At 43.1% G+C, this 13224-nt stretch overlaps 1 long non-coding RNA gene across 1 annotated transcript in view; it reads right to left on the minus strand.

Moving 5' to 3' along the window:
• Positions 1-643: 643 nt before the first annotated feature.
• Positions 644-13224, minus strand: part of LOC124008575 — a 28604-nt gene continuing 16023 nt past the window's right edge. The window contains exons 2-3 of the long non-coding RNA XR_006834115.1: positions 2037-2091; positions 644-1079 (exon numbers count right to left, since the gene is read on the minus strand). This is a non-coding gene — a long non-coding RNA (uncharacterized LOC124008575). The remainder of the gene's footprint in view (positions 1080-2036; positions 2092-13224) is intronic.

Below are 13224 nucleotides of genomic sequence, written 5' to 3' on the forward strand. Positions count from 1 at the left end.
GTCCGCCTGTCCATCATCTCAGCGCGTCCTCTCATGAGGTCAGAGCCACTGAGTCCAGCGATCGGATGTCTGGCCTACATCGGAAAAAGAATGGAAAAGAAAGGAAGAGAGAGAGATACAGAGCCCTTTAAAACTAACTAATTACAGCTGTCTAAAACAGGAGCTAGTAACTCTGCCTTTCTTATTGAGGGTACCACAAAAACACACACACACACACACACATGCACGCACGCACATACACACACACAGAGAGAGAGATGTTAAATGAATGAAAGAGAGCTGGAAATATAGTATGTGTTTTTTTACATGCTGTGTGTGGCAGCCAGTTGTGTTTGTTCGGTCAGAGGACTTTGTTCTCTGTTTTCAAGGGAACAGTTTTCCTCTCTCTTGGGGGTTGGGGGCATGGGGATGTGCGGCTGTGCAGTGGGAGTGGTGGGATGGGGTGTGTTTGGGAGGGAGGATGCAGGGGGATTCATCAGGATATCTGCAAAGGTGGTGGTGACTGGGGTTATTGGTCATGCCAGATTATAAATGATGTTTTAACATATTATCTCTTCTCCTCTCCTTTCTTCTCCTCTCTTCCCCTCTCCTCTCCCCTTCTCCTCTCTTCCCTCTCCTCTCCTTCCCTCTCCTCTCTTCTCTTCTTCCCTCCCTTCCTTCCCTCTCCTCTCTTCTCCTCCCTTCCCCTCTGCTCTCTTCTCCTCTCCTTCCCTCTCCTTTCTTGTCCTCTCCTCTCCTCCCCTCTCCCTCTCTCACAGTGAAGATATTGGTTGGTTTTATAATTTGCGATGACACAATTCCTAACTTCATCTCCCCTCTTCCTCAACGTCTCCACCCTCACACCACCCGTCCTCCTCCATCACTATTTATCTGTTCTGCAGAAAGTTTTTTGTCTTTTTTTTTCTTCTCTTTTTTCCTTCCTTTCTTCTCCTTCTGTCACTACTTCTTGTTCTTCTTGAAGCGTCTGAACTGGTTCTGGATGGCGAGCGCTGCTTTCTCCGTCTCTGGCGCTTCCAAGTCGATGTCCACTTCCTCTTCCTCCTCCCCAGTCGCTGGGGCCTTGGAGTCAACCGCCTTCTCTGGAGTGGACAAATCAAAAAGGCATTGATTTCAAAAGGGCATAAGTAACAAATACGTGTACACACACAGTAGCGATGTTCCCACATCCATGTTCATCTTTACCAGGTTTGGCCTGGCCATGAAGGACAGGACAGTGGGTAAGTGTTTGGGGTGACTTAGTGTGTTAGTGTCTCTCCATCGGGCTGCTATAGGTCACAGACCTCGGGTTCAAACACTATTTGAAATCTGTCAAATACTTATAAGTGTTTACTTTAGCCTGCCTGGAGTGGCAGTTGGGAAGAGTGTGGAATTTTATGATTATTCTGTCAGTTCCATTGCGCCAGGCAAACTCAATATAGAACAGCTAAAGTATTCAACATGATTTTGTCTGGTAGCTTCAGCACTACTTTGACAGAGGTGACAGAGGTGCAGAGGAGAGAGGATGGAATGACTGTTCTAACAGTCCAAAGTGGCTGGAGTGACAATGTACTTCTAGACAAACAAACTCATCAAATATATATTTAGTGTCTTGGAGATGGAGAATACAAAACAAAGAATTATAACGAGGGGCCAAATATGGAGGTGGAGATTTAGCTCATGCATTCAGCCCCAACAACATATCACAGGATGCGTCCCAAATGACACAATTTTACCTTTTTAGTGCACTACTTTGTACAGGGCCGATAGGGCACAGGGTGCCATTTGGGAGACAACCCCAGTGAATCCAGACAAAATTTTAAACATTGGGCCAAATATGGAGACTTAGTTTATGCATTCACCTGAAAAAAGTAATCCCAAAATTAGGAGAATGTGGCCTTCAGCCGGGCTAACAATGGCCATATCAGGCAAAACCTACACTGAAAGGCTAGCAGGTCGGTGATACACTTACAGATGAGAGAGCGAGTATGACAGACAAGGAGAAAGAGACAGAGACCAAGTTTATAGAGTGTGCAGTCTAAATACACTGTGAGACAGACCTTTGTTGTCTGACGCAGGCGCCTGGCTGCTGTTGGGGTTCCCAGTGGATCTGAGCTGCAGAGAAGAAGAGAAAGAAAGAAGAGGTGTCAACTACAACAGAATTCTTCAACTAACACACAATATCACCAGTGTCAACTACATAACCAGTATCACTACATAACCAGTATCAACTACATAACCAGTATCAACTAAATAACCAGTATCAACTACATAACCAGTATCACTACATAACCAGTATCAACTACATAACCAGTATCACTACATAACCAGTATCACTACATAACCAGTATCACTACATAACCAGTATCAACTACATAACCAGTATCAACTACATAACCAGTATCACTACATAACCAGAATCAACTACATAACCAGTATCAACTAAATAACCAGTATCAACTACATAACCAGTATCACTACATTACCAGTATCACTACATAACCAGTATCAACTACATAACCAGCATCACTACATAACCAGTATCAACTACATAACCAGTATCACTACATAACCAGTATCACTACATAACCAGTATCACTACATAACCCGTATCACTACATAACCAGTATCACTTCATAACCAGTATCAACTACATAACCAGTATCACTACATAACCAGTATCACTACATAACCAGTATCACTTCATAACCAGTATCAACTACATAACCAGTATCACTACATAACCCGTATCACTTCATAACCAGTATCACTACATAACCAGTATCAACTACATAACCAGTATCACTACATAACCAGTATCACTTCATAACCAGTATCAACTACATAACCAGTATCACTACATAACCCGTATCACTTCATAACCAGTATCACTACATAACCAGTATCACTACATAACCAGTATCACTACATAACCAGTATCGACTACATAACCAGTATCACTACATAACCAGTATCACTTCATCACCAGTATCACTACATAACCAGTATCACTACATAACCAGTATCACTACATAACCAGTATCACTTCAAATGAGTATCACTACATAACCAGTATCAACTACATAACCAGTATCACTACATAACCAGTATCACTTCATAACCAGTATCAACTACATAACCAGTATCACTACATAACCCGTATCACTTCATAACCAGTATCACTACATAACCAGTATCAACTACATAACCAGTATCACTACATAACCAGTATCACTACATAACCAGTATCACTACATAACCAGTATCGACTACATAACCAGTATCACTACATAACCAGTATCACTTCATCACCAGTATCACTACATAACCAGTATCAACTACATAACCAGTATCACTACATAACCAGTATCACTTCATAACCAGTATCACTACAAAACCAGTATCACTACATAACCAGTATCACTACATAACCAGTATCACTACATAACCAGTATCACTTCATAACCAGTATCAACTACATAACCAGTATCAACTACATAACCAGTATCAACTACATAACCAGTATCACTACATAACCCGTATCACTTCATAACCAGTATCACTACATAACCAGTATCAACTACATAACCAGTATCACTACATAACCAGTATCGGCTACATAACCAGTATCACTACATAACCAGTATCACTTCATCACCAGTATCACTACATAACCAGTATCACGACATAACCAGTATCACTACATAGCCAGTATCAGCAGTAATACCTTTATCAGCAACACAACTCGTGCCAACTTCATGTAACTGCCAAAATAAAGGAAACACCAACATAAAGTGACCTAATGGGGAATTGGGCCAGAACAGCTTCAATGCATCTTCACATAGATTATACAAGTGTCTGGAACTCTATTGGAGGGATGCGACACCATTCTTCAATGAGAAATTCCATGTTTTGGTGTTTTGTTGGTAGTGGTGGAAAACTTATGCTCCACTCCAAAATCTCCAAAAAGTGTTCATTTGGGTTTAGATATGGTGACTGAGACACACACACACACATTACTTGCCTAATTAACTAAGGAACCTCAAGTGAACTGCACTTTCTTTCAATAAACTTTGTATCCTTCATTTACTCAAGTGTTACCTTTCTTATGTAGTTGCCAGTATTAACTGACTGAATTACAAGAGACATGTACGAGGACAGGCAGTCCTCTTGGAGTGGGTAACAGGAGTGTCTATGAGAGTGACATCCTCTTAGAGTGGGTAACAGGAGTGTCTGTGAGAGTGACATCCTCTTGGAGTGGGTAACAGGAGTGTCTGTGAGAGTGACATCCTCTTGGAGTGGGTAACAGGAGTGTCTGTGAGAGTGACATCCTCTTAGAGTGGGTAACAGGAGTGTCTGTGAGAGTGACATCCTCTTAGAGTGGGTAACAGGAGTGTCTGTGAGAGTGACATCCTCTTGGAGTGGGTAACAGGAGTGTCTGTGAGAGTGACATCCTCTTGGAGTGGGTAACAGGAGTGTCTGTGAGAGTGACATTCTCTTGGAGTGGGTAACAGGAGTGTCTGTGAGAGTGACATCCTCTTGGAGTGGGTAACAGGAGTGTCTGTGAGAGTGACATCCTCTTGGAGTGGGTAACAGGAGTGTCTGTGAGAGTGACATACTCTTGGAGTGGGTAACAGGAGTGTCTGTGAGAGTGACATCCTCTTGGAGTGGATAACAGGAGTGTCTGCGGGAGTGACATCCTCTTGGAGTGGGTAACAGGAGTGTCTGTGAGAGTGACATCCTCTTGGAGTGGGTAACAGGAGTGTCTGTGAGAGTGACATCCTCTTGGAGTGGGTAACAGGAGTGTCTGTGAGAGTGACATCCTCTTGGAGTGGGTAACAGGAGTGTCTGTGAGAGTGACATCCTCTTGGACTGGGTAACAGGAGTGTCTGTGAGAGTGACATCCTCTTAGAGTGGGTAACAGGAGTGTCTGTGAGAGTGACATCCTCTTGGAGTGGGTAACAGGAGTGTCTGTGAGAATGACATCCTCTTGGAGTGGGTAACAGGAGTGTCTGTGAGAGTGACATCCTCTTGGAGTGGGTAACAGGAGTGTCTGTGAGAGTGACATCCTCTTGGAGTGGGTAACAGGAGTGTCTGTGAGAGTGACATCCTCTTGGAGTGGGTAACAGGAGTGTCTGTGAGAGTGACATACTCTTGGAGTGGGTAACAGGAGTGTCTGTGAGAGTGACATCCTCTTGGAGTGGATAACAGGAGTGTCTGCGAGAGTGACATCCTCTTGGAGTGGGTAACAGGAGTGTCTGTGAGAGTGACATCCTCTTGGAGTGGGTAACAGGAGTGTCTGTGAGAGTGACATCCTCTTGGAGTGGGTAACAGGAGTGTCTGTGAGAGTGTCATCCTCTTGGAGTGGGTAACAGGAGTGTCTGTGAGAGTGACATCCTCTTGGAGTGGGTAACAGGAGTGTCTGTGAGAGTGACATCCTCTTGGAGTGGGTAACAGGAGTGTCTGTGAGAGTGACATCCTCTTGGAGTGGGTAACAGGAGTGTCTGTGAGAGTGACATCCTCTTGGAGTGGGTAACAGGAGTGTCTGTGAGAGTGACATCCTCTTGGAGTGGGTAACAGGAGTGTCTGTGAGAGTGACATCCCCAGAGACACAATGGAACCAGAGAACATAGATGGTTTAACAAGAGAATGTTTTTTTCCCTCTCCTTTTCCCTTTAATCTCTTTAGTGTCTCTGTGTGTGTGTGTGTGTGTGTGTGTGTGTGTGTGTGTGTGTGTGTGTGTGTGTGTGTGTGTGTGTGTGTGTGTGTGTGTGTGTGTGTGTGTGTGTGTGTGTGTGTGTGTGTGTGTGTGTGTGTGTGTGTGTGTGTGTGTGTGTGTGTGTGTGTGTGTGTGTGTGTGTGTGGTTTACACATGAGGCCCTTTCCCTCAAGCACATTAAAAGACACCAGACCGTCCTGGCTGACCCCTCCCTGTGTGTGACAAGTGACCTAATTTTATGATCTCTATTTCTCATCTCCCCTCTCTTTCATTTCCCATTTCACTCTCATTATCTCTCTCTTTCCCTCCCTCTCTCTCATTTTCCGCTATATCTCTCTCATCTCCCTCTCTCTCTTTTTCTGTTTTAAGGTCTCCTAAATTATAAGTACTGTGCTTATGTGCATACGTCTCGGGCAGGGGGAAAGACAGGGAGAGAGATAAGGTGGAGATGGTGGATACAGAGAGATAGCGCATCTGCTGTGTGTGTGTGTGTGTGTATTGTGTCCCTGCGTAACCCCAACATCCTCATTACGCCTTGTGATGCAGGCACGAAATGGATCGTGCATAAAACAATCTCCAGCTAAGCGTGATGTGCAAACATGAGGCCTGCCACTCCGGCCTTAGTGATGAAATAACATAATAGTTAGTGTGAGACACCTTAGAGATCGTAGAAACTCATGTAAATGACAAAGACTGAGTTTGTGTATCGTGGAGAGAGAGAGAGATGGAGAGAGAGAGAGAGAGAGAGAGAGAGAGAGAGAGAGAGAGAGAGAGAGAGAGAGAGAGAGAGAGAGAGAGAGAGAGAGAGAGAGAGGGAGATTGAGAGATATGGAGAAAGAGATGGAGGGAAAGAGAGAGATGGAGAAAGAGATGGAGGGCGAGAGAGAGATGGGGAGAAAGAGGGATGGATGGATGGATGGAGAGAGATGGAGAAAGAGATGGGGGGAATGGAGAGAGAGAATGTAAGCGTTGGTTAGAAAGAGAGTACGAGCGGACATACAGAGGCTTTCAGACGGCATTAAATCGTCCTTTCACTGAAAAAGCACAGCTCTCATCAAAAACATCACTGCTCTATTCCTGTACTCGCCTCTCACTGACTCTCCCAATCACTGTCAGCGCTGCGGCGGATGAGAAAGGGAAGGAGGGAGGGAAGGGTGGCGGTAATAGCAAGTGTGAAAGAGACACAGGATGCTTAGCTGAAGAGTGAAAAGCACCCTTGGCTTTGGAACGCGTATCTGCAACAATGCCATAATGTTATATCATCTGTCTGTCTGTGCTATAGGTCTTAAGCTGACAATCATTATCTAGTATGAATATAAATTATGTTGAAATAGATACTGGTATAGATTTGGACCAGTATAACAGAGTATGATAATCTGGTCTGTTAGTGTCACTAAGCTATAGCTTTATGTTCAATATCCTCCATCTATTCTCTATTGTTCTCTTCTTCGTTGTCATTCCTCCCTTCTTCCCTCTCTGACTGACACACACACACACACACACACACACACACACACACACACACACACACACACACACACACACACACACACACACACACACACACACACACACACACACACACACACACACACACACACACACACACACACACACACACACACACACACACACACACACACACACACTGCCTGGAGGCAATGGTTGTCTCTCTATGCTGTGTTGTTCCTCTCACACTCAGAGGAGACAAAAACTGACACACAAAGCAGGAGAGGAGATGGGCTTGAGTGAGAAAGAGAGTGGGGAGAGAGAAGAAAAGCAGGCATCTGGGTTGCAGAGAGGTGGCTTTGAATGATGAGCTGAGAGAGAGAGAGAGAGAGATAGAGAGAGAGAGAGAGAGAGGGAGAGGGAGAGCACAGGGACGGGAATGGAGAAAAAAGAGACTAAGGTTGAAGAGTGAAAAGAGAGAACTCACACGATAAACACATTCCCACTGTGAATAGACCTCCGTTTTACCTCTTCTTACCCCCCACACTCTCTCTATTACACACATACACCCTCTCTCTGCTACATTCTCATCTTTACATGGATGGCTGGCTAAAACTCAAGTGAAGATGGCACTCTCTCTCCCTCCCTGCTTGTCAAGGATTTCTTACTTATTTGTAGCTGCTAACGCCATAACCCATGAATATATAGACATGAAGCACAGAGAAGGCCAAAAAGTGGAGAGGGGAGGGAAAGGTGAAACGAGGGAGGGAGAGAGGGGTGCGAGACAGATTGCCTGGGAGCTGCTGTAGGTGTTGGAGAGAGAGGAAACGAGAGACAGAGAGAGAGAGAGAGAGAGAGAGAGAGAGAGAGAGAGAGAGAGAGAGAGAGAGAGAGAGAGAGAGAGAGAGAGAGAGAGAGAGAGAGAGAGAGAGAGAGAGAGTGAGTGAATGGAGGAAGAAAGGAGGGAGACAGCAAGTGGATGAAAACGGAAGATTCCTACTTATCGAGACAGACGGTTGGGAAAATGGAGCCGAGGGATAGACAGACATCGCTTAATTTTCCCCCCATGCCAACATGCTTTAGCCGGACAAGCTTTCTATTCTAGGAATATACTATCTCTTTCCATCAAAGTTTCATCAGTTTTCTACTGTATGTTGTAAAGCCTTTTATCTTTCAGTCCCTTACTTCTCACTGTTTGACACTGACACTGTCTCTGCATCCAAAATAGCACTGTAATCACTCTTTAGTGAGCTACATTTGATCAGGGGACTAGTGCACTTAATAGGGAAGTTTGTATGGCCATTCGTCCCAGCTCTATACTGTCTGTATTCATCATTCTGTGTTCAGTTATCTGTTTGTATGGCCATTCGTCCCAGCTCTATACTGTCTGTATTCATCATTCTGTGTTCAGTTATCTGTTTGTATGGCCATTCGTCCCAGCTCTATACTGTCTGTATTCATCATTCTGTGTTCAGTTATCTGTTTGTATGGCCATTCGTCCCAGCTCTATACTGTCTGTATTCATCATTCTGTGAAAAATCTGGTAACCTTCGCAAAATGAAAACCAAAAGTAATAATCCTAAAACTCCTGGATGTAAGATTAGCAGAATGGGGAGGGAATAAGCAGGAATAAAAAGCAAACAAATGGGGGTGAAGTTACCAGAATTTTGCAACCCTACAACCTGTGTTTAGCTGTGTTAGTATGGCCATTTGGCCCAGATCTATACTGAATTCATAATCCAGCCGGCTGATCATGGAGATGTAAACTGTCCTCCACCAGCTGTCTGTCTGTCACTGGCTACATACTGGACTGCTGTCTGTCTCCAGGCTACATACTGGACTGCTGTATGTTATCCTCACTGCTCCCAACTGCACTTAGCCAGATGGACACACACGAGCACAAGCACGCAAAAACTTCTATCCACCTAGCTGTTTTCTCACTGCCGAAAATGTCATTCTGAGGGACTCCAGTCCTCGCTTTTATTTTCCATCCTGAACCACTCTGACCGTCTCTATATGAACCACTGACAACTTGGAGGGAAAATTACTGAGGATAATAGCGGACAATATTGGCATTCCTATTTGCCACATCTTCAAATTAAAATCAGATCAAATCAAATTGTATTGGTCACATGCTTGTTTTCCTAGCTCCAACAGTGCAGTAGCACCTATCAATTCACAACAATCCACACAAATCCAAAACTAAAAGAATGGAATTAAGAAATATATAAATATTAAGATGAGCAATGTCGGAGTGGCACTGATTAAAATACAGTGGAATTTAGGCCTCCCGGGTGGCGCAGTGGACTAAAGCACTGCATTGCAGTGCTAGCTGTGCCACCAGAGACCCTGGGTTTGAGCCCAGGCTCTGTCGCAGCCGGCTGCGACCGGGAGGTCCATGGGGTGACGCACAATTGGCCTAGCGTCGTCCGGGTTAGGTAGGGTTTGGCCGGTAGGGATATCCTTGTCTCATCGTGCACTAGTGACTCCTGTGGTGGGTCAGGTGCAGTGCCCGCTGACCAGGTCGCCAGGTGCACTGTGTTTCCTCCAACACATGGATGCTTCAGGGTTGGATGTGCGCTGTGTGGCTTGGTTGGGTTGTGTTTCGGAGGACACATGGCGTTCAGCCTTTGTCTCTCCTGAGCCTGTATGGTAGTTGTAGAGATGAGACAAGACAGTAACTACTAACAATTAGATACCATGAAATTGGGGAGAAAAAGAGGGTAAAATCTAAAAAATTAAAAAATACAGTGGAATTTAATACAGAATATACATATGAGATGAGTAAAGCATTACGTAAACATTATTAAAGTGAGTAGTGTTCCGTTAGTGGGCAGTGATTCCATGTCTATGTAAATAAGGCAGCAGCCTCTAAGGTTCAGGGTTGAGTAGTCGGGTGGTAGCCGGCTAGTGATGGCTGTTTTAATTGATTGTTTGTGGTCTGATGGCCTTCAGATAGAAGCTGTTTTTTTAGTCCTTTTTAGTTTTTTAGTCTCTCTGTCCCTGATTTGATGCACCTGTTCTGACATCACCGAGTGGTTGATGTCCTTAATGATCTGTTTGGCCTTCCTGTGACATCGGATGCTGTAGGGATACTGGAGGGCAGGCAGTGTGCCCCCCAGTGATGCATTGGGTGGACCACACCACCCTCTGGAGTGCCCTGCGGTTGTGGGCGTTGCAGTTGCCGTACCAGGTGGTGATACAGCCCAACAGGATGCTCTCAATTGTGCATCTGTAAAAGTTTGTGAGGGTCTTAGCCCTGAGGTTGAAGAGGTGCTGTATCACCACACTGTCTGTGTGGCTGGACCATTTCAGATTGTCAGTGATGTGTATGCCGAGGAACTTGAAGCTTTCCGCCATCTCCACTGTGGTCCCATCGATTTGGGCCGATTTCAAGTTTTCATAACAATCGTAATCAGCCTTTTTGGATCCTGATTATGGCCGATTACATTGCAATCCATGAGGAGACTGCATGGCAGGCTGACCACCTGTTACATGAGTGCAGCTTCAAAAGGACCTTGTGGCTGCAAGGAGCCAAGGTAAATTGCTAGCTAGCATTAAACTTATCTCATAAAAAAAAATCTATCTTCACATTATCACTAGTTAATAACACATGGTTGATGGTTGATGATATTACAATGAGGTGCCTGTTAATTTATCATCGAATCAAAGCCTACTTCAACTTGATGATTTAACAAAAGCTCATTCGCAAAAAAGCACAATCGTTGCAATATTGTACATAACCATAAACATCCATGCCTTTCTTAAAATCAATACACAAGTATATATTTTTTTAAACCTGCATATGTAGTTAAAATAAATTATTGTTAGCAGGCAATATTAACTAGGAAATTGTGTCACCTCTTGCGTTCAGTGCAAGCAGAGTCAGGGTATATGCAGCAGTTTGAGCCGCCTGGCTCGTTGCGAACTGTTGAAAGGCCATTTATTCCTAACAAAGACCGTAATAAATTTGCAAGAATTTGAAATAATTATGACATAATATTGAAGGTTGTGCAATGTAAGAGTAATATTTAGACTTATGGTTGCCACCCGTTCCATAAAATACGGAACCGTTCCGTATGTCACTGAAAGAATAAACGTTTTGTTTTCGAAATGACAGTTTCCGGATTTGACCATATTAATGACCTAAGGCTCATATATATATATGTGTGTTCAGCAGGCTCGTAAGCATTCATTCAAAAAGCAGCTCCTAGCAATGCTGGGATGCACAGCACTGTTTATGACTTCAAGCCTATCAACTCCCGAGATTAGGCTAGCAATACTAAAGTGCCTTTAAAGAACATCCAATAGTCAAAGGTATATGAAATACAAATGGTTTAGAGAGAAATAGTTCTATAATTCCTATAATAACTACATCTTAAAACTTCTTAACTGGGAATATTGAAGACTCATGTTAAAAGGAAGCACCAGCTTTCATATGTTCTCATGTTTTGAGCAAGGAACTAAAAAATGTTTTACATGGCACATATTGCACTTTTAACTTCTTCTCCAACACTGTGTTTTTGCATTATTTAAACCAAATTGAAGATGTTTCATTATTTATTTGAGACTAAATAGATTTTGTTTATGTATTATATTAAGTTAAAATAAAAGTCTTTATTGTTCATTCAGCATTGTTGTAATTGTCATTTACTACAAATATATATATATAAATTGTCCGATTAATCGGTATCGGCTTTTTTTTGTGTCCTCCAATAATCGGTATCGACGTAAAAAAAAAAAAAAAAAAACATAATCGGTATACCTCTAATGTGGATAGGAGCATCTTCAATCTAAGCCTAATAGAAAGCCTGTGCCCTCAGGCCGGGAGGAAAGCAAAAGTAATTCCGCTACCCAAGATAGCCGACCAATCAGCCTGTTACCAACCCTTAGTAAACTTTTGGGAAAAAATGTGTTTGAGCAGATAAAATGCTATTTTACTGTAAACAAATTGACAAACACTTTTAGCAGGCTTATAGAAAAGGACATTCAACAAGCACAGCACCTACACAAATGACTGATGATAGGTTGAGAGAAATTGATGATAAAAAGATAGTGGGAGCAATTTTGTTAGACTTCAGTGTGGCTAGTCTGATGATTGAAAAACGTATGTGTTACTGCTATATTGTGGATAAAAAGCTACTTTTTTTAAATAGAAGCCTCTTCAACATAATCCAGGTAGAATCAGGAATTCTCCAGGGCAGCTATCTAGGCCCCATACTTTTTTCAATCTTTACTAATGACATGGACATGTTGCTAGCCTTGAGTAAAGCCAGCTGGTCTATGTATGCGGATGACTCAACACTATACACGTTAGCTACTACAGCGTGTGAAATCTCAGCAACACTTACAAAGAGCTGCAGGTAGTTTCAGAATGTGTAGCAAGGAATAAGTTAGTCCTGTATATTTCAAAAACAAAAAGCATTATAAATCATTACAAATCATTAATTAAACCATAAACCTCAACTAAATCTTGTAATAAATCATGTGGAAATGAAGCAAGTTGAGGTGACTAAACTGCTTGGAGTAACCCTGGATTGTAAACTGTCATGGTCAAAACATGTTGATACAACAGTAGCTAAAATTGGGAGAAGTATGTCCATAATGAAGCACTGCTCTGCCTTTTGAACAACACTATGAACAAGGCAGATCCTACAGTCCAGGTGAGTTTTGTCTCACCTGGACTACTGTTCAGTCGTGTGTTCAGGTGCCACAAAGACAATTGGCTCAGAACAGGGAAGCACGGCTGACCCTTAAAAGTACACGAAGAGCTAACATGAATAATATGCATATAAATCTATCATGGCTCAAATTGGAAGAGAGATTGACTTCATAACTACTTGTTTTTGTAAGAAGTGTTGACATGCTAAATCCACCGAGATGTCTGATTAAACTACTAGCACACAGCTCAGACACCCATGCACACCCCAGAAGACAAGCCACCAGAGGTCTATTCACAATCCACAAGTCAAGAACAGGCTATGGGAGACGCGCAGTACTATTTAGAGTCATGGCTACATGGAACTCTCTTCAACATCAGATAACTGACGTGAGCAAGTAGAATCAGATAAAAAACAGAT

The sequence above is a fragment of the Oncorhynchus gorbuscha genome, linkage group LG21, assembly GCF_021184085.1.
Source record: "Oncorhynchus gorbuscha isolate QuinsamMale2020 ecotype Even-year linkage group LG21, OgorEven_v1.0, whole genome shotgun sequence".
In the NCBI taxonomy this organism is placed as follows: Eukaryota; Metazoa; Chordata; class Actinopteri; order Salmoniformes; family Salmonidae; genus Oncorhynchus; species Oncorhynchus gorbuscha.